Here is a 21890-nt window from a genome sequence, read left to right as displayed (position 1 = left end):
CAATGGCCATTCATTTAGATTCAAGTCTTGAGCACTTAAAATGAGGTTCTATCAGGGGAGTTCTAAAGATGGTAGAGGAATATTTTTCCCAAGTCTTGCTTTAGAAATCTGTTTTACAAAGTTATTTAATTTTTTTCAGACAAAAGCGCTAATCTTTCATAACATCCTAAAATGTTTACTACCAACCAGAACTTAATTGATTTGACCTGGTCATAAAAAGCGAGCTTTTATATCAATTATCCAAAAAGAAAAAGCACAATCTTCTTATCATCAAGAGTTTTTTTGCATTAAAAGCAGCAATTAAATACTTATCTGTTTTTTTGTAGAATCATGCCATTCCTTTGCATGATCCATTTGGTATTAATCAATCATTTTTCATTTGTTTACAGTATAGAAACCAAAATAGGATGTGTAATTCTACCATGGGTTTTAGCCAGCTGTAATTTTAGTGACATAATCAAATTGGAATCCTATATTCCAGTTGGCACTCAAGTTTGCCAATTTTGGCCTTTCATTTCCCATTATTGTTAGTCATAGTAATTTTTTACTTCCCACTTCTATTAATTTCATTTTCTGAAGAGAGATTAGCAAGATCATCCAACATAGAGAATAAATTTGTTTTCTTCATGTATCAACTAGTTTCACTCTTTGATCTATCTCATTCATTCACTAATCATTTATACTCTGAGAGATACAAAGATTAAGTAAGTTTCTATCCTTTCTGTAAAGTAAATCACCAGGGAGAGAAATGAGTATGATTCATATTTTATCCTCATCCTTCTACTGCTCCTTCTTTTATTCTTCCTCCTTCATTGACTACCTTAACCTGTCAAACCAGTTTGTACACAAACGCACTGAAAACGGACCTTCAGTTCTATACTAATATCTAATATCTCTTCAGAATGGATGGTGAAGTATTAATCAAAATGACTACTAACCATTTACAAGTAACAAATCAATCATCGATAGCAAACTAAGGGTTAGTGGCGATGGTTTGTTTTAAACTCAACTCTTCTGTGATAGGCTTTGTTCTGTGCCCAGTATGCAGGGGGTATTCAATAAGTGGTTGCTGGAAAACATGTCAGCCTCTCCAAATTTCAGAAATATTACATCTACTTCTCTCATGTCTGTTCTATCATCAAGGGAAATTAAATTGTCTTCTCGCTGTTTCTTTATTACAAAGCTACTTTGGTTATTGCCCAGAAACACTATTCTAAATGGTTGAAAATTGATTGTTTGATGATTTGTCCAGGCATCATTCCTGAATTCAGTGTGTGTTGAGTGTTATTAACTGCTAATATAGCTCATTTTATTCTAAGATTGGGCTCTAAAAAAATTGTTTCCTAATATTTGATATCTTCTCCTGTTTTGCATGAATTATGGGAAAAAAATGTCTAATGTCTTTGAAATGAGATTTCCAGTTCTCATATTTCACATCAACAAATCCTCCCTATTTGAATTTCCATACGTATTTTAAATATTCTGGAAGAATCTTCTTTTGTTTTGTTGTTTGACTTAGGGCTACTCTGGCTTCAATGATTTCAAGTTAACTGGTCAGAACTGAACATGATCGATTGATTGCCTGTTTGACAATTTCAGAGGCCCTGTTACTATATGTGAGATCAAAGGAAAATACAAGAGCTAGGTGGAAGTTATATATTTTTTCCCTATTTCAACCATATTTTTCTCATGTAGGTGGTGATTTTTGCTTGCTAGCTGGAAATTTTCATAACAATTATAGAAATAAATAAGCATTTATCTATTTCCACTTCTTAGAAATATAAAGTACTACAGATTTTTAAAAATCTCTGTATAGAAAGCACGTTATGAAATTCTGAACTCCCATACTACTTGTTTTCACTTCTGCATACACTTATTCTAATTAGAAAGTTTTTGAATACTGGAAGGGTTCATAGAACTCATCTAGTTTAAATATTTCACTTTAATGAAATAGTTCAGGCGTACAAACAATTTATATGTAATATAAACACCTGTGCACTCAAGATTCAGCCTGAGAAATACAGCACTGAGGATTTGGTTGAAGCTGTCTTGCTTCAACTGTGATGTCTTCCCAATTTCATTAACCTCCATTCTTCCCAGAAATAACCTCTACCATGAATTTCATGTTTATCATTATCGTGCATGTTTATGTGCTTTTGCTGCATATACATATGCTCAAAAATAATAGATGTAATTGTTTTGCATGTTTTTAAACTTGATACATAAAGGGTATCATCCCACAAGTATCTTTCTGCAACCTGCTTTTGCCGTTGCTGCTCCACACTGCATTTTGAGATGCATTCATGCTAACTCAAGTAGCTGTAGGGCATTCATTTTTTTATTTTTACTGCATCTAATATCACAGTATGTGAATATTCTATAAATTATTTGCCCACTTATTTATCCAAAGGTGTTTAGATTATCCTCCCACCCCTTTTTTTTGTTCTTACAAGTAATTCTGCAACAGGTATTTCCCGTACATGTGTAGGGACATAGAGAAGGACACAAGAGTGGAGAGACTGGCTTTTAGGATATGAGACTCATCAGCTGTCACTAATCTGCTCTCTGAAGTTGCTGTACTGTTATATATTCTCCATGGTTTCTTCACCTCCTCGTCAATATTTTGTATCCCTGGACTTACCATTTTTGCCAATTTTATAGCTGTGAAGTGATATCGCATCATTTTAACGTGCATTCCTCTAACAACTAGGGAAATTGAGTATCTTTTTCAGCTGTTTATTAGACATTGAGTTTCCTCTTTTGTCAACTGACTGTTCACCTTCTTGGCTCATTTTTCCTCTCATATTTTCTATCTTTATAGATTTATAAAAAATCTTTATGTACTTGGATACTAATCCTTTCTTGATTATATGCATCACAAATACTTCTCTCAGTCTATGCTTTGACTTTTTTGCTGTGCATACATTTTCAATTTTAATATATCAAATTTAATATTTTTCCCTTATGAACTTCATTTTTTATGTCTTAATGTTTAATAAATCCTCTCTTCCTGTCTACCTAAAATCATAAAGCTATTTCATGCTAAAAGTTTTTAAATTTTGCTCTGCATCTTTAACTCTTTATCCTACACATTTAGGTATAAAGTTGAGAGCTGGTATTATAATTTTTTCACATGCCTAATCTATTGTCTGAATAATTCATCTTTCCTCCCTGCTCTCTAGTGCCACCTGTTATTTATCAAGTTTCCATAAATGCAGGGCTATATTTCTCAGCCCTCTGTTCTATTCCATCAGACTAATTTCTATCCCGGGACCAAAGCAGCATCGCCTCAATTACTGTCATTTTGTATTAAGCCTTAATAGTTCATATGGAAATTCCCCATCTTTGTTCTTCAAAATTGTATTGACAAGTTTTGACTCTTTGCTCTTGCAGATGCATGTTAGAATTAACTTTTCAAGTTCCGTGAAAAACTACAGTGGGCTTTTAATAATAATTACACTAATTTTAGAGCTTAATATACAGTATCGAGTCTCCCATCCAAGAACAGGCATATCTGTTAATTTATTCGGGTTTGCTCTTTAATTTTAATAGATAAGTTAACCATAGGCCAAAAAGTGACTGCTCAAAGTCGCGTAGCCAATTAATAGCAAAATCAGCGGTAGAAGGAAGGTTTCTGGATTCCTTAACAGCTCATACACTGACAAAGGCCTAATTATTTAGTCAGTCAAGAAAGAAGATCGTGGAGTCTTTGCAGCTACTCTACTCACCAGCATGAAAGTGAATCCAACTTCTGGAGTTTACTAGGCCCTTGATAATCAGTGTGGTCAGAGGGCTTGTTAGAAATGCAGAATCTCATCCCTTTCCTGGGCCTACCAAATCAGAATCCTTATTTTTAAAAGATTCCTGGGTTATTGGTAGGCACAATAAGGTTTATGAAATATTGCTTATGAAAATGGAGTCCTGAACTTCATTGCCTTGGCTCTTTTTCTCTAAAAGCTGTCGCAAATGCTAGTAGTAATCTTGACTCATTGACTTGCAGAGGATTCAGGTAAGGAGCATTGAGGCTTCTAGCATGACCCTTAGGGCTCGCTCTTCAACCACAGGCTCTCAGCAGCCATCCTCTGCTCTGCTGAATGAACACCAAAAGTCCAAAATGAGAAGAGATTGTCTAAATATTTATGTACATATATGCAGTCATATTCCTTTAAAGAAAGCAAAATGCTAGGGCTTTTTCTAAAAACAATTTCTCAGGAAGACTGAGGCTTCTTTTGATCTCTGTAGTTACTCAGGAAACAAATATATTTGCTTTGAAATCACTAGCTGCCTCAAATTGGCATTTTGGCTTCTAAATGCCATGGGGGAAAATTCTGTAGAAAAAAGATGGAATAGTGGGGAGACAGAAGCACAGAAGATTCCGTCTTTAAACTAAAACAAAGAAGAACGATCAGACGATTTTTTTCAAGTAGTCATATACTATTCATGTTAATCTCAGTTGAGCCGCCTTCTTGTTTAACTACTACAGCAGCCAGTTATCTACAGGGGGAGAGAAAAAAAAAAAGGTGAAGAGAGGAGATTAAAAAAAAAAAAAAAAGTGAGATCCCTGTAATATCACCTCGAGCCACTAGGGGTATCTTTGTACCATTTTTCATCCTGCACCGATTTGGAGTAGAAACCTATATTAGGGGAAAACCAGGGTCCTCGGCATTTTTTTGCGAACAGTGCACCCAGAATCCAAAAAGATTTTAAAAAAGAAGAAAGAAAGAAACCACAGTTCTTTCCGTCACCCGGACGGGGCTGCGAAATCGCTCTACTGGACATCAGCGCCGAGGATTCATTTTTGAGGTCAATTTCCAATCGAGATAAATCTATTGGATTAGTAGGATTATCTGATTGCAGCTGAAAGAAGTAACGTTGTTTGACCATTTGTATTTCTTGCCTGATGGTCGGATTTATATGGAGGTGGCTTTGGGTCCCGAGGATTCTGGATCCTGGTTGCATCTGGAGAGAAGAAAGGATCAATCGACACGTTTTGGAAGTGTCCGTGGGTGAATAAAAGGGGGGGCGGGGGGCGCAAAACTGGTGTTGCGGCTGCTTAAAGAAGGAAAAAAAAATGAAGCATCTTGAATTCTGAAACAAGAATTACCGAGTGCTCGAGATTCCCAAAAAGCGCCTAGAAACTGGTAAATACTTTGACCAATTCAGCTTGAATTTGACGGCGAAGTGTTGGAGAAACTGTCTCCTTGAATTATTGGAAGGGGACTGGGGGAAGATGAAGGGGCTTCGTCTGTGGATTTAGCTTGCTGAGGGTAAGTTTGGGGGTCTTTTATTGGGAGGGGGCTGCCTGGGTTTGTGTGCCGCTGCGCCGAAGGGGCTGCGGTCGCGGTGCCTGTGAAATGGGAAGAGAAGGGGGGATGAAAACCACCTCACGCATCTCCCGGCGGATCGCTAGGGAGCTACTACCTAGATCGTGCTTAAAAACCTTATTTTGTGGCGTCGATGAGGAAGCCAAGCAATCCTCCAAGCTCTCAACTTTGCATTGAAAGTCTCTCTGTCGGGAGATCCCTCTTGGATCCAGTGCTTTCTCCTAGTGATACTTTAAGGAGAGGAGGCAGCGATGCCTTGGAAAACCTGCATGTGGAGGGGAAAAGCCCGAGTAGAAATCGCTGCTGCCTCGGCGGAGGTTTCGTGGCTGTCTGGGCTTCTGGGGGAATTTTGCAGGGGAAAGTGGCTGTTTTCATGTTGTCTCGTTCTCCCTCCCTTTCCTTCTCCCTTCCCCCTTCCCGCCTCCTCCTTCTCTCAGCCGAACACTAAAGGGTTACAGGGTCACTGCATCGGATAGAGACAGTAGGAGTGGGTGACTGGCCACACATGTTGTCTTGTAATTCACTTGCACGACTTTGCATAATACAGTCCGAGGTAACTTTCTTCAAGTTGGACGAGTCCAGGAAGGCGTTGCAGCCTTTCTGCCGCGGGCCCAGGCTGGCGAGTGCGCCAGGCAGCCGGCTGCATTTCTGATGCATCCTACCCCGGCTGCCTCGCCACTTACTGGCTTTTCTCTCCGACTGAGCGGTGCGCGCGCGTTCCCGGACATTTTCTTGCTGCTGAATTCAGGGAAATTCTTTTTTATTTTTTTAATTTTATTTTGTAGCTCTTAAGAAAAACTCATCTTTATTTGCGGCAGCAAAATCACTTTCAGCAATTGTAATGAAAATTAATCACTCAAATGAGTGAATGTTAATTGACTTAGGAAACTAAAAGTCGCTTTGGAATCCAGAAAAGCATATTATTTTGAACCACTTTTGGAGTCCACATAGGTTCAGAACAATTACCTATAAAGAAATGATTTATTTAAAATATGTATATAGGTATGTTAAATAGGTAATGAACACCGGCCCCCCATATACCTTCTGACACCTCAACATCATAATTTTAGTTGGCTTTTTCTATTTTATGGCCAATTCGTTAAATTTTGAAGCTTGAGACATTCAAATGCATTCGAATAAAATGGAAATAGATAATTGTTAAGATATAAAATAATTTAATTTTGTACAATTTCATCTTTTAAAGAAAAGCATCAAACGTTTTTTCAGGGGTTTCTGTTTACAGATTATGAAATACATGTAGATACCGCTATTGTTTTAGCATTGAAGCCTCTTCATTATATTCATATTGTATATTTCTTCATATAATGAAGAAAGAAAACTCATCGAAAGGCAACTCTTCAATGTCATCTGAAGCACTGTGGTCCTAGTACTGATTTCAGGAATTCCGGATCCATCAGACATTCTGATTTTAAAACAAAAGCCAAACTTTCTTCCTGGATTTGCGTGTGTATGTGTGTTTCCTAAACGTAAATTCTGAAACAAGCACAATGCCGTTCCTTTTTCTTTTTTAAGATTAAATAGCAAAATATAAAACTTTTGTCTCCCAAGAATTCTATAGTGGAAAATTTAGATACTTCCTATTTCTGCAGATTTTGTGTAAGTTTGTCTAAAGAGGAAAAAGTAGAAAGACGTCGTTTCTACAAGCCCAATTGTTAGTTTTAAGGAGGTATCTGAGAGGCTGGGTTTACCTTTTTTTTTAAGCAGCTCCAAGTCACATGGTTAACGTGCAGAGTGAACTAGAGGAATGGATGTTCTGTGTGTTGGTACATTCTAGCCACTGATCCTAGCCACACAGTCCAGGAATATTTAACATCTTTTTTCAAAGTTTAAATTAATAAAAAAAAGACAGCTAGCAAATAATGTATTAGATGATAATCGTAAATAAATATTGAAGGTGAATGGCAGGTGGGCTGGGACTTCTCTTTTTAGGCTAGTAGAGAATATAATGTTGATATAAAAGTAGATGGCGAATATGAAACATGAAAAAGGACATCCTCTTCTAAGTTAATTTGCACATTTCACAACCATTGAACCAGTGGTCATGGGTGTGCCATAGTGCTAAAGCAGAAGACTCTGCTTAAAGTGCCCTTGTCATGGCTGAACAATATTTTTCTCTGTCAAGAATAATCAATACCTTCTTCTCCCTTGTTCCATTCTGTTTTGGCAGTGAAAATCCAAAGGGGGAAACTTTGGCTTACTGTTTGGTTTCTACAAGCAGTTCCTACACAAAACTTTGGTAAACTTTGTAGGTAGTAGATCCACTTCGGAACGTCAATACAATGGAAATAAAAATAAACAAAATTACACACCACAAAAGTTTAAAGCTGGAGCCAGTAAGTGAAGGAAGTACCCACTTACATAAATACTCTCCACTAGTAGAATGGATCACTTTAAGAACTATTGAAAGACCTGAAGAGTTCACTTAGAAAATTAATTACATTTTGCTCTACGTTACCCAAATACATTTTTTTTGGTCATGATTCTGAAAAAGAACATGGTGGCCTTTATCAGTTCCAGTTTTGCTTCAGAATAACACAAAATGTGGTAGTTTGAGGTAAAGGGATGGAATCTCTCAATTAGCCCTGAAAATTGCAGGCACAGTTCCTAATGTATGTGCCAAGAAATAGCAGTGGATTCCCCAAAGCTTATCACTGTGGAAAAAGTGATGTTGTATTCAGTGGAGCTCTGCTTGACAGCTGCCCCTCTCCCTCAAAAGCCTCTCCTGAGTTCTAACTGGCCTCACCTTTGGGAGCCAACACATTTGCTGCAGCTTCATTCTATGATTTTGAGAGAGTTAAATACAGCTAAATGTTATTCTGCATTAACTGATTTTTTTAAAGGAAATTACTACACACTCTTAATTGAAACCAAAATAAAAAGGGTACTCCTTTTTTAATGATTTGTTGAAATTTAATACATGGCATCCCCAAATGCAAATCTTCCATCTCTTTTGCTTTATTGAGAAACGAAAAAAAATTGTTTCAGCTGATATAGCATTTTAATTTTTAATACTCAAATTTGCAAAGCCCAGAAAAATAAAAAATTAACATAGTGAATACTTGTGATGAATCCAGGGCATCCTTTTAAAAGATAATTCAAAACGTTTTGAAATAGTTAACCTTTTAATCTTGTGGAATAGCAACGTTCTCAACTGTTTTTAAGAAGAATGATTCCTTACCAGTAACAAGTGTGATCATTTTGTTTTGTTATTAATGAAATCATATTGACAATGTTAAATATTGCTGTGTTGCCATAAAAGGACATGAATTATCTCTGCCCACAGGAATCCCTGCCCCCGCACAGGAAAAACCACACCGATTTGGTAGCAAACCTGTGTGAAAGAGAAAGACTGCCAACTTTAAGCTTAACTGAAGTCAGAGAAAACTAGTAAATCACTCCAGGCATTTGAAATTATTAGACATTAAACTTTTGGGGGATTTTATATGAATTCTTTTTATAACAGTCAATATAATCTCTTCTGTGCCTATTTCCGTTGCGTGTAAGAGAAATTCTAGTCAATGGCAAACCGTTTTACTGCTGCCATTACTGCAGACTTTACAGATCAGAGATGTGTCAGCGTGTTAGCTTTAGCAGTAATGCCTCTTTTGTGTGAAACCTTATGGGCCTTGCAGGCACTCTCTCATCCTGACACTCATAAAACGTTCAAGTCCTCATATTTATTATTAAATTTTCTTCCTGTATATAGCAACAGAGCACTTCAATATATGAATGTGTAGCCAAAAAATGACAGGCAAGCATGAATGGGACTAATGAGTTTTAATAATACACATATTAAGGACTGCTAAAGGAAGTTTAATTAAGAAAAACAAGTTGAGCATGAAATTCATTTTGGAACAAATGCAAGTTAAGTTACTGCTATAGATGTAAAATCAGAAACCACGGGGAGACATCACAGGAAATAAAATTCCAGGCTGAGACTAGACCTACTTAAAGCAGTTGACATCTTAAGACCTGCCTTTAGCTTGGTGAGCTTGGGTTTGACTTATGAAATCGAAGAATATATACTTTTTCAGTGTTTTCACTTTTCTCTGGTTTCTATAGCAATTTTAGTTTAGTATTTTAACTGCGTATCCAGCTACACTTTTGTACATAATATGAGCTCCCTTGATTCGGGCCACACAGTAACCTTTCCTTTTTCTGTAGCCTACTTTTCTAATACCACATATGTCTGCAGTTAGAGCTAACTGCCCAAGCCCTTGCCATCCCCTTAGGTATGCGGTGCTTCAGTAAGAGCTGCTTATGGATCCATTTACCTGTACCTATAATTCTGTTTAATTTTGGCATAATTTAGAAAATAGGTAGATTTCTTTATTTGCTTGCTTACTTATTTATTTGGTGGACGTCATGGATGTGGGTGCAGAAGTTGGGGAGGAGATGGAATATTTGGCAAATATTTTCTTAGAATGTGGTTTTCTTACATTTTGTCTGTATCTAACTAACATAGATACATTCTGGAAAGAGTGAAGAAGTCAGGCAGTAATATGAAGGTTTTATATATGTTCTTCAACTGCCTTTTTGGAAACATCCAGTTGATACACTAATTTATTCTTCACACAGATGTTTGGCATCACTTATGTGTAACAGTAGTTTTTTCTTCCTCAACACACTCAATGAATGTTGAGTCTTCAGGAAAAAAGAGGTTCGTTGTCACATTTCAAAATGAATTGAAAATTCTTGTTGCCTTTTTAAAAATAGTTATGGTGAATACTTTCATATTGTCATATGGCATACTCACTATGCTTGGAAATTCAACAAGGTCACACATGAAACCAATGAATATTGATTGGCTAAAAACCAATTTGGGATTATCACTAGCATAAGTTTCCCTGATAGGACAACCATTCCTTTTATGACAGAACCGACCAGGACAACATTGATTACTGCATATGACATCGACCAACAGTTGTCACAATACTCGTACCTGAAAATAATACTTGAGCCATTTAATAGTTAACCACAAAGCTAAAAGGAATAAAGGTTCACTTCAGTAACCATTATGTTTCAAGTCAGGGCATCTGTCATTTTTGATTTAAGTCTATATTACTTAGCTGTCCAAAACTTTACACACAAGTGACAGTGTTATCTATCCTTTTTCTGACGGGTAAAAAAAAAGTCACCAGTTTCATTACCTCTTTAACTGTGCCAAGTGTTCTAATGCATATATTAGTATGAGATGGATGCCAAAAGTTCCTATTATTTACAGCTGTGGTCTTTAGTAATAACATCTGAGGAGCTATGGAATATAGGAAGGTAAAACATTTTGCTTACTGAAACAATACAGTAGTGGTGGTCTCTGTAACCTCCTGGATGGCAGGGATTTCTGTCTGATTTTTCAAGTTGTGTGTGTTTCTCTCTAGCACCTAGAACAGTGCCTGGCACATTACTGTGACCAATAAGTATTTGTTAAATGAATGAAGAGAGCTGGTTCGGGCCTTGGGTGCTAACAACTAAATATGGAACCTCTTGCTTCATCCTTGGTGTCTTCATTTTTGCTTTTAATTTTTTCTTAACATAAATCAGTTGTTATTTGAATTGGTAGATATTTTGAAGTTGTATTCAAAATTCCAAAGGTAGAAAGTAATATATTTAAAAGACTGAATTTTAATGAAAAACAAATAATAATCGAAACTTTTTAGTAATTTTTGTATATGGTTTATTTACTTTATTTCAGTAAATTATTTTATCGAGACTTACAAGTATAATAGGATTATTTATGGTTATAATTTACCAAAACATACATTAGAGTTATTTTCTGCTGTGAAGAAAATGTGATATCTCAAGGGTCTCTGGAAGCACTAAAAATTATTTCAAACTCTTAGAACGTGGACGATAAGGTCTAAAATATAATGAATTTTGGTGTTTTGGTCATTATTTAAGACTTTTTCCTTTTTTAACACTTTATAATTTCAAGCTTCCTATTATTCAATTTTATTTAAATGGTGAATTCTTTTAGCATCTTATATTCCATGTGTATATTAAATTCTTGTGAATATCTATTCATTGATGTTCTGTTACACAAATGGCCCATGAATAGAGCATTGTTTTGAATTTTCTTATTGTTAGTATTAATAGAACTGTAATTTGAAGGGAAAATATAAGATGTGCATATCTGAAGAAGATTGCAATTGTAATATTCTTTCCCCTTTGGGGCACTAGTTGAGCTCTAAGCCAGGTCAGGAGTGACAGGAAGCCATTATTGTTTTTGGGGGCCTTACGTGAAAAGAGTCGGTGGTCTTAGTCCAGTTCCTAGTAGTCAGTTACTCCTTAAACAATAGTCACTATAGTATTTGCCAATTCCAGCAGAAGCCTGGAACTGAATGGGCACAAAGGTTTAACTACCCCGTCTCTGCTAATCATCCTCCAAGGGGTCAAGATTGACACACCCTGGCACAGGGCCACACTGAGAAACTTAGCACTGCCTCTGCCAAAGTTGCAGCTATTCTCTGGCAACAAGGGATTTTTTAAAGAGGACTTTAATTAATCAGGGCACCAGGAGTGGCAATTCTCCACTCTTCCCAGACACAGCAGCTCACTAGAAACAAAAATAAGCTTAAATAGTGAATTGAGAATGTAGCACTACTCCTCAGCTGTACTATCTTCTCTATAAAGATACTGACAGGCATAATTAAGTTGCTTCTGGAAACAATGACTTGTGACCCAAAGGTGGCCCCTTTCAGGCAAAAACATCAAAGTAATATCAAGGGAAGTAATCAGCTCTACCTGGCTGTCTCCCCTGAGCTCTTGAGTGATTATTCATTTTTTTCTGGGGAATCACAGTGTCATCAATTGGTTTTAAAAATGTGTCTTGCAGTATTTTTCATGTATATTAAAATTGTTGCCCTTGCTTTTTTTTTTAAAACCTCCTGTCTTGTCAATTCCTGCCCCTCACCCCCTTCACCTTCTTGTTCATTTTGAAGTCAGGATTCCCAAGTAGGTTTTAGATTTAACACTTAATATTTGGAGATTCTATGTGATAGTAGGTTCAGAGTGACAGAAGATAAAACTTATTTTATATAGTTAAATGCTAAGTGGCTTGTTTCAGCTGCCCCTCCCCCCCCCAACAAAACAAACAGGAAACTCTCCAATATTTAGCCATTTGTTGTAATGACGGTCATAGCAGAAATGTTCAGTTGTGGAGTGCAGAAGGAAATGCTATCACTTTGATCTCTTTTTCTTTGTGTTCTCAGAAAAGCTGTTATGGCATCTTAGAATCCCATTTTTGCCAAACAATAATGGAATTAGCCATAGTCTATATGGTCATCCATGCACATGCCTGCATGATGAGGGATTTTCATTATACCTTACTTTGTTTCCACCTCATCTCTGTTTTACCCCCTCTTGCTGCAACTCTAATTAAGATAATGCCTTCACAGAGGTCAGGCATCACAGATGGATGGATAAATAAAATCTGAGGGTAGGGTTAACTGATGAAAGATAAATATAATGAATGAATGGGGTATTCATTCCAAAAATATTTTCTGATGACCTACAATGTAATGAATTGTTCTGGAGATAGTTATTAAAAATCAACTATTCAAAAGCCACAGCCTCTATTCTCGAAGAGTAAGGCTAATCTGATCATGTCATTTTTGTGATTATAATTCTTCTCATCAGACTTGGGATAAGATCTCACATCCCTCAAATGGCCCAGAAATTCTTGAATTGTCAGCTCCTCTCTAGCCTGATGCCTCACCCTTCTGGCAAGTTACACTAATCTCTTTGTTCTTGGAGAGCCCTAGACTTCACAGCATTCGGGTCTCCTCTTGCCTCTGCCTGACACACTTTGTCCCCAGGTCATCACCTACCAACTCCTACTCATCCTTCAAAACCCAGTTTACAGATCACTTCTTCAGGAATATCATCCTTCCAACTCCAGACTCATTAAATCTCCCCTCAGAGTACCCTGCATTAACATTTTTGGCAATGCATTTATGACTAAATAGTTATCTATGTGATTTATTTACATAAAGTTTGTCTTCCCCATTGAACTTGAGTCTCTGTGAGAATCAGCACCATGTCTATCTTGTTCATGTTGACCTCTTCAGTGCCTGGCACTAAATAAGGTAAGAATGCAAGAATAAAGAGGGAATCTGAGCTTACAAATTACTGTGATTAAAAGTACTACAAGTTCAGTTACAAGAAAGGTAACAAGTGCTTTGAGAGTTGAGAGAAGAGAGTGTTTTTGTGGTTGGAAGGAACTGGGAAGGAAGTACTACCATTGGAGCCAGGCCTAGAGCGATGCTAGCTGGGTCCCTCCAGGCAAAAACTGATGGGGAGAGTATTTTCCATGGAGGAAGATCTTGGTAAGCAAGTTGCTGTGTGCTGTCTTCCATTAATATTGGGTTTTTGCAAAGATAGTTTGCTACAGGTATAACCTCTGTGATGTACTCCTGATTTTTCCTTGCTGTTCTTTAAAATTATTTTCTTGGTAGAATTTTTTCACCTATCACTGTCAAATTTTAGTTTGCCATTTCTCCTTAACATTCTATTTTCTCAGTTATTTTCTTTCATCACTGGAGAGGTTCATTTAGAATGGAAGTAGCCCAAGGAGGAAGAAGAAAAATAGAACCACTTACGTTTTCTGCAGAGGAAGGGACACTGGGATGTGACTCTGGAAACTATTGAGGCCTGCCTACCCTTTCTCCTACAAGGAGGGTCTGAATAAAATTATCTTTAGAGTCTATTAATTCTTCTGCCTTATCTCTTTCTATTTGTTGGAACTTGCTACATGGAGATGGAACTCTGTTACACGGAGATAGTAATGATCTCTACTCATGGTATTGAGAGAAGATTAAATGAGACGATGCAGTTAGCTTAGTGTTTGACCCTAGTCCATGCTCATTGGTGCTAGCCATTAATCAAGTTATTAATTAATGGTGGTCATTGCAGAGTATACGTGTCACCACATTAGTTCTCAGTGGCTACTTGATGGTATGGCCACAACATGGGCCATGGCATCCCTTGAACCTCTACATGATCAAGGCCTTGAACTTCACTATTCTCATCTCAGAGTAGACCCTTTGTAATCCTTGGTTCTAGTTCTTTCTTATGTTTTCTCCTTGTACCCTTCTGCTTACCTTCCTACTGAGTTTTAGTTAATCTATTCAACCCTAGAATTACCATTTCTCACAACCTTTCCTCCTTGAAATTAGACCATTCTTGCCTTGCTTATCCCCAGTGCTAACTTCTGTCATTTACTTTCTTCCCTAGGTCATAGAATGTTGCTAGAAAGTCTCAATACCACACTATTTGGAGCCGCTCCAAATTATGCCTATTAATTAACCCTGGCAAGCTGATCAGCAGCCTTTTTGTTTCCCTCCTGTTGGTGTCCTATGTTTTTCAATCTCCTCAAACCCTCAAACTGAGCATATGACTTCACTGAGTTAGTCTTCTTGGGGAGCGAAACAAAATGTCGTGGATCATGAAGGTTCAGGGCATGTTCTTTGGGGCTAGGTAGTTCCCAGCGTGTTGCTTGGATCTGCCTTTTCCTATCTTTGTGGCCTTAAGAAAGTTATTAACCACCTGAAGCCTCATTTTCCTCACCTCAAATAAGAGTAGTTGACTTAGAAGTTTGTTGTGAGGACTAAATGACATGAAGCGTGTAAAGTACTTAGGACAGAGCTTGGTGATCTATAATATTAGTTGCTTTTGTTGTCATTTTCACATGAATGTGGATGCATTCAGGTATACTTCAAACTGAACATGAAAATAAAATTGTTTCTGGTTTCTTTCCCATCAGTTCATTCACTAAGGTAATGGTTTCCACACCTTTGTGATCACACAATCCTGTTTTTGATAACTACACAATAAAACATATAAAATATATACATATACTTCCACATAAATATCTCTATCAACAGATTGCAAAATATATGGTAAAAGAGACATTAAAAGATAGGAAAGATAAAATAAGTATTTTTTAATATCTTATACATCTTGATGCCTTCATTCCGTCATTATCTCAAGACACAAGGATTCTTAGGGCACGATTCACAGCTAATGAAAGATATAAATCTGTATTTCAAGCCATCTTCTTAATGTTTTGAAATATTTTTGCCTGACTTAGTTATAGATGATTAGATAGTCGTTGCTTTTAGTCTTGTGGTATAGCCAAAGAAGAGCTTATACTAAAAGTAGGAGAAGTTTCCTTTCTGTTTGTTTCTTGCTCTTATGATTACATTACTAGTATTTCCTTTAATCTATATTTGTCTTGTGGGTAAAATTTAATCCATTAGTCCATTTAGTCCATTTTGTGAGGGTTACTTTAATTGCAACATGATGAAAGACGTATAAATCTACTTATGCAGTGATATAAAGTCTAAATCATCGTTGAAGAGGAACAATAACAACAACAAAATGCCACAGCTGACAAGCCTACCATGTTACAGAACTGCCTACTTCCCCAAGAACATCTCAGGTGCTCTATGCATCACACAACTATGTGAAGACACTGGTATTAAACATATATTCATATTCATAAAGCTTAATTTCTTTCTCTTTTTGCTTTATGTAAAAAATTACAATACACAGAAGTTCAACAATTTGCTTCCTTTCTCTTGTCTGGTCATCCTGCGGTGCGGTATGAACACACTTCTTTGGAGACCCTTGCTCCTCAGTACTGCCAGTCTAATTTTCTTGTGGATAAATTTGATAATACTCTTCCCCTGCTAGGAATATTTAATGGCTTTTCATCATCCAGTGAATAAAATCCAAACTCTTTAGCCTTTTAATGAAGGGCTTGCTTGATTTGGCTGAAACCTGCCTTTCCAGTCTCCTCCACGGCCCAACCTCATTTACTTTGTGTTCTGGCCAAACTAAACTGTGCCTTCAAAGGTGACTTCTTTTCTTTCTGTCAGAGATCAGGTTTTCCAGGGAAAAAATAAAAAGACTCTGAGATGGAGGTTTGCCTGGAGGAAGTTTATCAGATCATGCCATTGGGAAAAACACCTGGGAGGTAGTTAGGGAATCACAACCAACTCCTCCCTCAGCCCCTTTCCACAGGGAGCTTTGGTGTGGGGATGGTCTCTCAGAGTCAGTCTGCCTTGAGGCAAGAAACCAGGCCCTTCTACACTGGTGTGGACCAGTCATTGGAATGTGAGCTTCCCCCAGGGAGTTTGAGCACCACAGTACCCACTACATATCCTTTTCACTGTTTCTAGAATGTACCCTCTGCCAGGCATTTCTTCATCAGTGTTTGTCCAAATCCTATTCTTTGAGGCCCAGCTCAAATCTCCTTGATTCATGAATTCTTTCCTAATCCACTAACTCAAGGTAGACCTGTCTCTTCATTTAAAGCCTAACAACATTTTGTATGAATGCATTTGTTTGTTTATTCATCCAATTTTTAATTACTTTCTATGTGAATTAATCACACATTGGTTACTTTAAGTGTTCAGTTATGGAAAGGACTCACAAGACTCAAATAGTTTATACTCATTGCACAGGATGCATTGGATGGAGTCTCGAAATCTCAGACTCAGGCCTCTTTGTTCTCCCATTGCTTGGTCACATGGGATACCGTGTTGTTTGGGATCTGGAACCACCATCAAATGTGCATGTGAAACATCTTGGTATAGAATGCCCCAAATCTGCTGGTGGTCAGGTTTTCTTAGAGTGAGCTGGTTGCAAAAGTACATTCCAGCTACATAGCCAGCTTTGGCCATTGAAAACTGCCACACTTCACTGAAAGCAGTTATGAAAGCAATTATTATTAAATTATTATTACTGAATCCAATTGTTATTACTAAGCCATGATGACAAGCTGATATGTTCTGACTTCAAAACAACTCACAGGCTCATAGGTACAAAACATTATTTATCTTTAGTTAATACAGTCAATCTTCATTATTCCTGGATCTGTGCTTGCAAATTTGACTATTCACTAAAATTTATTTGTAACCCCAAAGTCAATACTCAAGTGCTTTTGCAGACATTCATAGACATGAGCAAAGCAGCAAAAAATTTGAGTTGCCCTACGAGAACATTTCCAGCTGAGGTCAAGCAAGGTGATGGTCTGCCTTCTTGTTTCAGCTCTCATACAGATATGAACAGAGGGTGGAGATGATAGAGGCAGTGCAGCGTGGGGCAAGAAGCTCCAGCTCTGAGCCCAGTTGCAGGGAGTTTGAATTCCAACTCTGGCACTTGTTAGTAGGGTGGCCTCAGACAAGTCATTTAATGCTTCTGAATCTTGTTTTCTCTTTTGTAAAATAAAGAAAATAGAATCTACTAGGATGGATTGTTTTTAGAGTTTGAGATCATAATTTATAACTTGTGAAATATGTATTTATATATATATTTGTGTATATGAATGCACAAGCACATGTACACATATGTATACACCTGTATTTCCCTAGGAGCTATGGATCCCTGTTCCCCAATTCAGTGTTTGTGGTGACTTTATAGAACAGAGCCAGAGTAAATAACAACAACCAATTTTTTTTTTCTTTTTTTGAGGAAGATTAGCCCTGGGCTAACTACTGCCAATCCTCCTCTTTTTGCTGAGGAAGCCTGGCCCTGAGCTAACATCCGTGCCCATCTTCCTCTACTTTATATGTGGGATGCCTACCACAGCATGGCGTGCCAAGCGGTGCCATGTCCGCACCCGGGATCCGAACCTGCGGACCCCCAGCCGCTAAGAAGCTGAACGTGCGAACTTAACTGATGCGCCACTGGGCCGGCCCCTACAACAATCAATTGTATAGCATTGGCCAAGCTCCTGGAAGCTCTGGTGATAAGCATGCCGTCAGGTTAGATCAGCTGAGATTTATCCCTATCTGCCCTATGTTAAGGAGTTTCACACAGATTTTCATGATGGATATAAAGATATTTTAAAACAACAACAACCCCAGATCCTTGCCCTTGAATAAGAATTTCACTAGGGAGGAGTTGAGTTCAACAATGGAACAAATAAAAACAAATAATAAAACCAAACAAAGTAGAAAATAAATGGGTAATGTTGGAAAAAAGGCACATACAATGCTATGTAAAGTTAGAAGTCAGAGACTGTCTTCTGGGTCCTACCCCTCCATTTGTTATGTATTTATTGAACACATGTCACATTCCAACCTGCATTAGAGCCATTTTTCATGTGACTTATTCCTTTACAATATTGTCGCTACCTGGGAGCAATGATTAGATTTCACTTGTCTTTAAATTCTAATATTTAGCATACTAGCTTATACATTGTAGATAACCAATAAGTGTTTGTCGAGTGAATGAAAGATTGGATGAATGTGGCCACCCACCATGATTATCTTATGTTCCAGGCAGTTCTACTTTCTCCATCATCATCTCTTTGATCTGGGTCACTCAAGAGCGAACTAGTTGATGGACCAGCTATAATGATGAATTAACGCAAGTGAGATAATATATTCCCATTTATGATGACTTTTAAAATGTTATTTGTTTTTTATTTTATTTCTCTCCGTGGAATTACATATGCTTTAACCCAAAGGGAGGACTAATGGAGGAATTTGTGAGCTAGTATCTCCACTAACCGCAAAGTCGGATGAAGCTAGTCCTTTTTTTGCTTGATATGCTGAATAAGACTTTTCTGACCTCATTGTTTTAATGTGTTTATGATAAAATGCTTCAAACATATGGAAAAATACAGAGAATTCCATAACAAAGGTGTGTGTATGTATTTCCCAACCCTATCAAATCTTAGATTTGTAAAACTTGCTGTAGTTAATTAATTGTGGTCTTTGAAGGGCTCACCACAGGTTATCAATCTTAGTGCCAATTCATTAATTAATACTATTAACCAAATATCCTGTTACTCCATGTTTGTGTGTCTGTGAAAGATGTAGAGTTTCTTTTGCATATTTAAGCTTTATTTAAATAGCATTTTACTGTACCCAACCTTCTGCAACTTGCTTCGTTCAAAAATTTTGAGATTTAACCATGTTGATATATTCAGATCTAGGTACTTTATTTTCACTGAAGTATAGTATTCCAATTTGTGCATATATCATAATTCATTTATCAGTATCTCTTAATGGACATTTAAGCTGTTATGAAGTTGGGATTTTTTTCGGTTACTTATTATTTTAACACGATTTTGTGTAAACACTTATGAGCAACCAATCACTGCATTCAGTGTAAAGTAAAAGAGGTAAAAAATATCACAAAATGACATCTAAGCTCCCCATAGGAGTGGGGTAGACCATTTAAATTTCTCCGTTTCTGTGAAATTGCCGGAGTATTTACCTAGACTCTATCTTCTGAAGGAACATAAAACACTTTTACAATTCAATTTTAAATGCAGTAGGATCAATTTTTTAAAAGTGTTAATTGTGAGTTGAGAGACTGTATCGTGTCTAGTGATCAAGAGGATGCCCTTTAAATCAGATGCCAAAGGGCTTCTGGATCTGCTATTGATTAGCTGAGAGGCCTTAGCCAAAGTAGTTAACCTTTTTAAGTCTCAGTTCCTCATGAGTAAAAAGAGGATAACTGTTGAACCCATTTTATAGGGTTGCTGTAAATGAGATGTAAATGTATAAAAGCTAAGGGTTTGGCTTATACTAAGGTAGCACCAATATATAGGGAAAAAACTCTGCCAACAAATTTGAGAGTTTTTGTGTTTAGGTATCTATATATGCCTAAATATATTTATATGTATATATAAAATATGTATATTTAAAATTTCAGTAATTAAACAAGCCATATTTTTACATTAGCCTTTGACAACTGTCATTATTATAATAGTGACTTCTGAAAAACCTTTGGGGTCAGTACTCTAGTTCTCCATACTGGTAAGCCCATGTAAAAATGGGATATTTTTATAACCTGAGAAGCGAAACATTATTAGAATTTGAGAATTCACCATGGCGTGCAGAATTCTAATCTCCACAATTTGTGTTAAAGGAGCATATCAGTGGAAAACAGGAGCCTCTTTATTTTTATCACAGTTAAGGATTTGTAGTACAAAAAGGAGTGTTATTTTGTTAATACCCAAACAAGTACTTTTTATATTAATGGGATATCTACTATGTAAAGGAGAACTTCTGGAAATCGCTGTTCTTGAAAATTGGCTGAATAACAAATGGTGGTGGAGACTTTTAAGACCTCACCACAGGTTCTCTATTTTAGGTATCAAATGTGCTTTTTAACACCAAAAGGTGACTAGGAAAGACTCAGTCATGCGGTGACCCACCACGATTCTGCATAAGAGTGAGCATAATATACTTTTAACAGAGGAGGGTTTGTGTAGCTAAGTCTTTCATACATGCTGGAGTTCGGGGCATGAATGGGATGATCTAAGCCCATCTTTTGTATGTTAATGTGCTTTCACAGCAAAGATATTTGAATTAACGCAGACTGAGTATTCTTGAAGAAAGACATTTATCTCCTTATTGCCTTCTGTGATGGATTGTTCAGAGCTAAAGGAACACCAGGCTTGAACCAAATCTCCTGCTGCCCTATATAGTTTTTACAATCACCCTTTCAATAACACAAAGTCAGTGCCGCCACACTGCCCAACCAGCATTTCTTCGGGAATCTTCCCACAATATGACAGAATAGAACCATCTGTAATACAAATCAACACTATTATTTTCAAAGTAAGCCCTTTTAAAAGGCTGCTTGAACAAGAAAAGACAAATTTACCCATGTGTATGCCATTTTGCAGTTAATGTAAGATTACACTGTGAATTGCACTGCACTGGATGTTACATTTTATCCTGATGCATTTTAAGTTGAACTGGGTAAACAGTGTTAGATGTTTGATTAGTGTTGATATGCAAGATGCCATGATTAGGTAGATTGTTCTTTTAAATTACCTCACTTTTGTTGTATTCTCCCTTTGATCTCTAACAGATAGTGAGAACAAAATTTGTAATTTAAAATATATTGACTGTTGACTTTGACTCAGAAATTAATTTTCACGTTGCAAATTTACTGGTATATAAAATATATAGCTAGATGGTAAAAAAAAAAAAACCCTTTAGTCTGCAAAAAATGATGCCAACTTCTCTCTTTTCCAAATTGTGTCTAAATCCATTCTATCTTTTAAATTCTTGAATCTTAATTTAAGATAGAAGACCTGTAGCCAATGATTTTATGCAAACTTTTGAGAAACAGCAAGGAGGTTGACCTTGTAAGGTAGTTGCACTTAAATGATCATAGTTGAACTAGTATCAGTTTTCTTTTCTAACATTAACTTTGTTTTTTCTATATAGCATTGGATTGGGGAGCGCCTTTTAATATATATTGTCATTCTTACAGAGTTTGTTTATATTCCACTAATTCTCTACCAATATTTTTAAAACAGCTATCTACTATTGAATTCTAATTTTTAGCATGTTTGCTGATTAATTCTGAGGTTCCTTGAAGTGATTGAAGACTGTCAATAAAGGAAAAATTTTACACATAACCTTCAGCATTTTAAAATACTGTACTATGAAATGTTCCTGAAACTGTGTATTTTGACAAGGCCTGCTGACACTTAAATATGTATACAGTCAGCAGGCAAGTTTCTCAATAATCTAATAATCAGTTATTTCACCTGTCATCTTATATCAAACC

General features: G+C 36.8%; 1 protein-coding gene across 7 annotated transcripts in view; it reads left to right on the top strand.

The window, feature by feature from the left end:
• NLGN1 (neuroligin 1) overlaps nt 1-21890 on the top strand; it is an 841421-nt gene that overhangs the window by 154114 nt on the left and 665417 nt on the right. For 4 of the 7 annotated variants that reach the window (XM_044771088.2, XM_014866855.3, XM_070509426.1 and 1 more), the window contains exon 1: nt 4622-5267. The exons of the other annotated variants lie outside the window; for them this stretch is intronic. The gene's annotated coding sequence lies outside the window, so the exon portion shown is untranslated. Of the gene's footprint in view, nt 1-4621; nt 5268-21890 lie in introns of those variants that run through there. 7 annotated transcript variants of the gene reach the window in all.

This window comes from Equus asinus, chromosome 5 (assembly GCF_041296235.1).
Source record: "Equus asinus isolate D_3611 breed Donkey chromosome 5, EquAss-T2T_v2, whole genome shotgun sequence".
NCBI lineage: Eukaryota > Metazoa > Chordata > Mammalia > Perissodactyla > Equidae > Equus > Equus asinus.
This window is presented reverse-complemented; position numbering and strand designations above follow the sequence as displayed.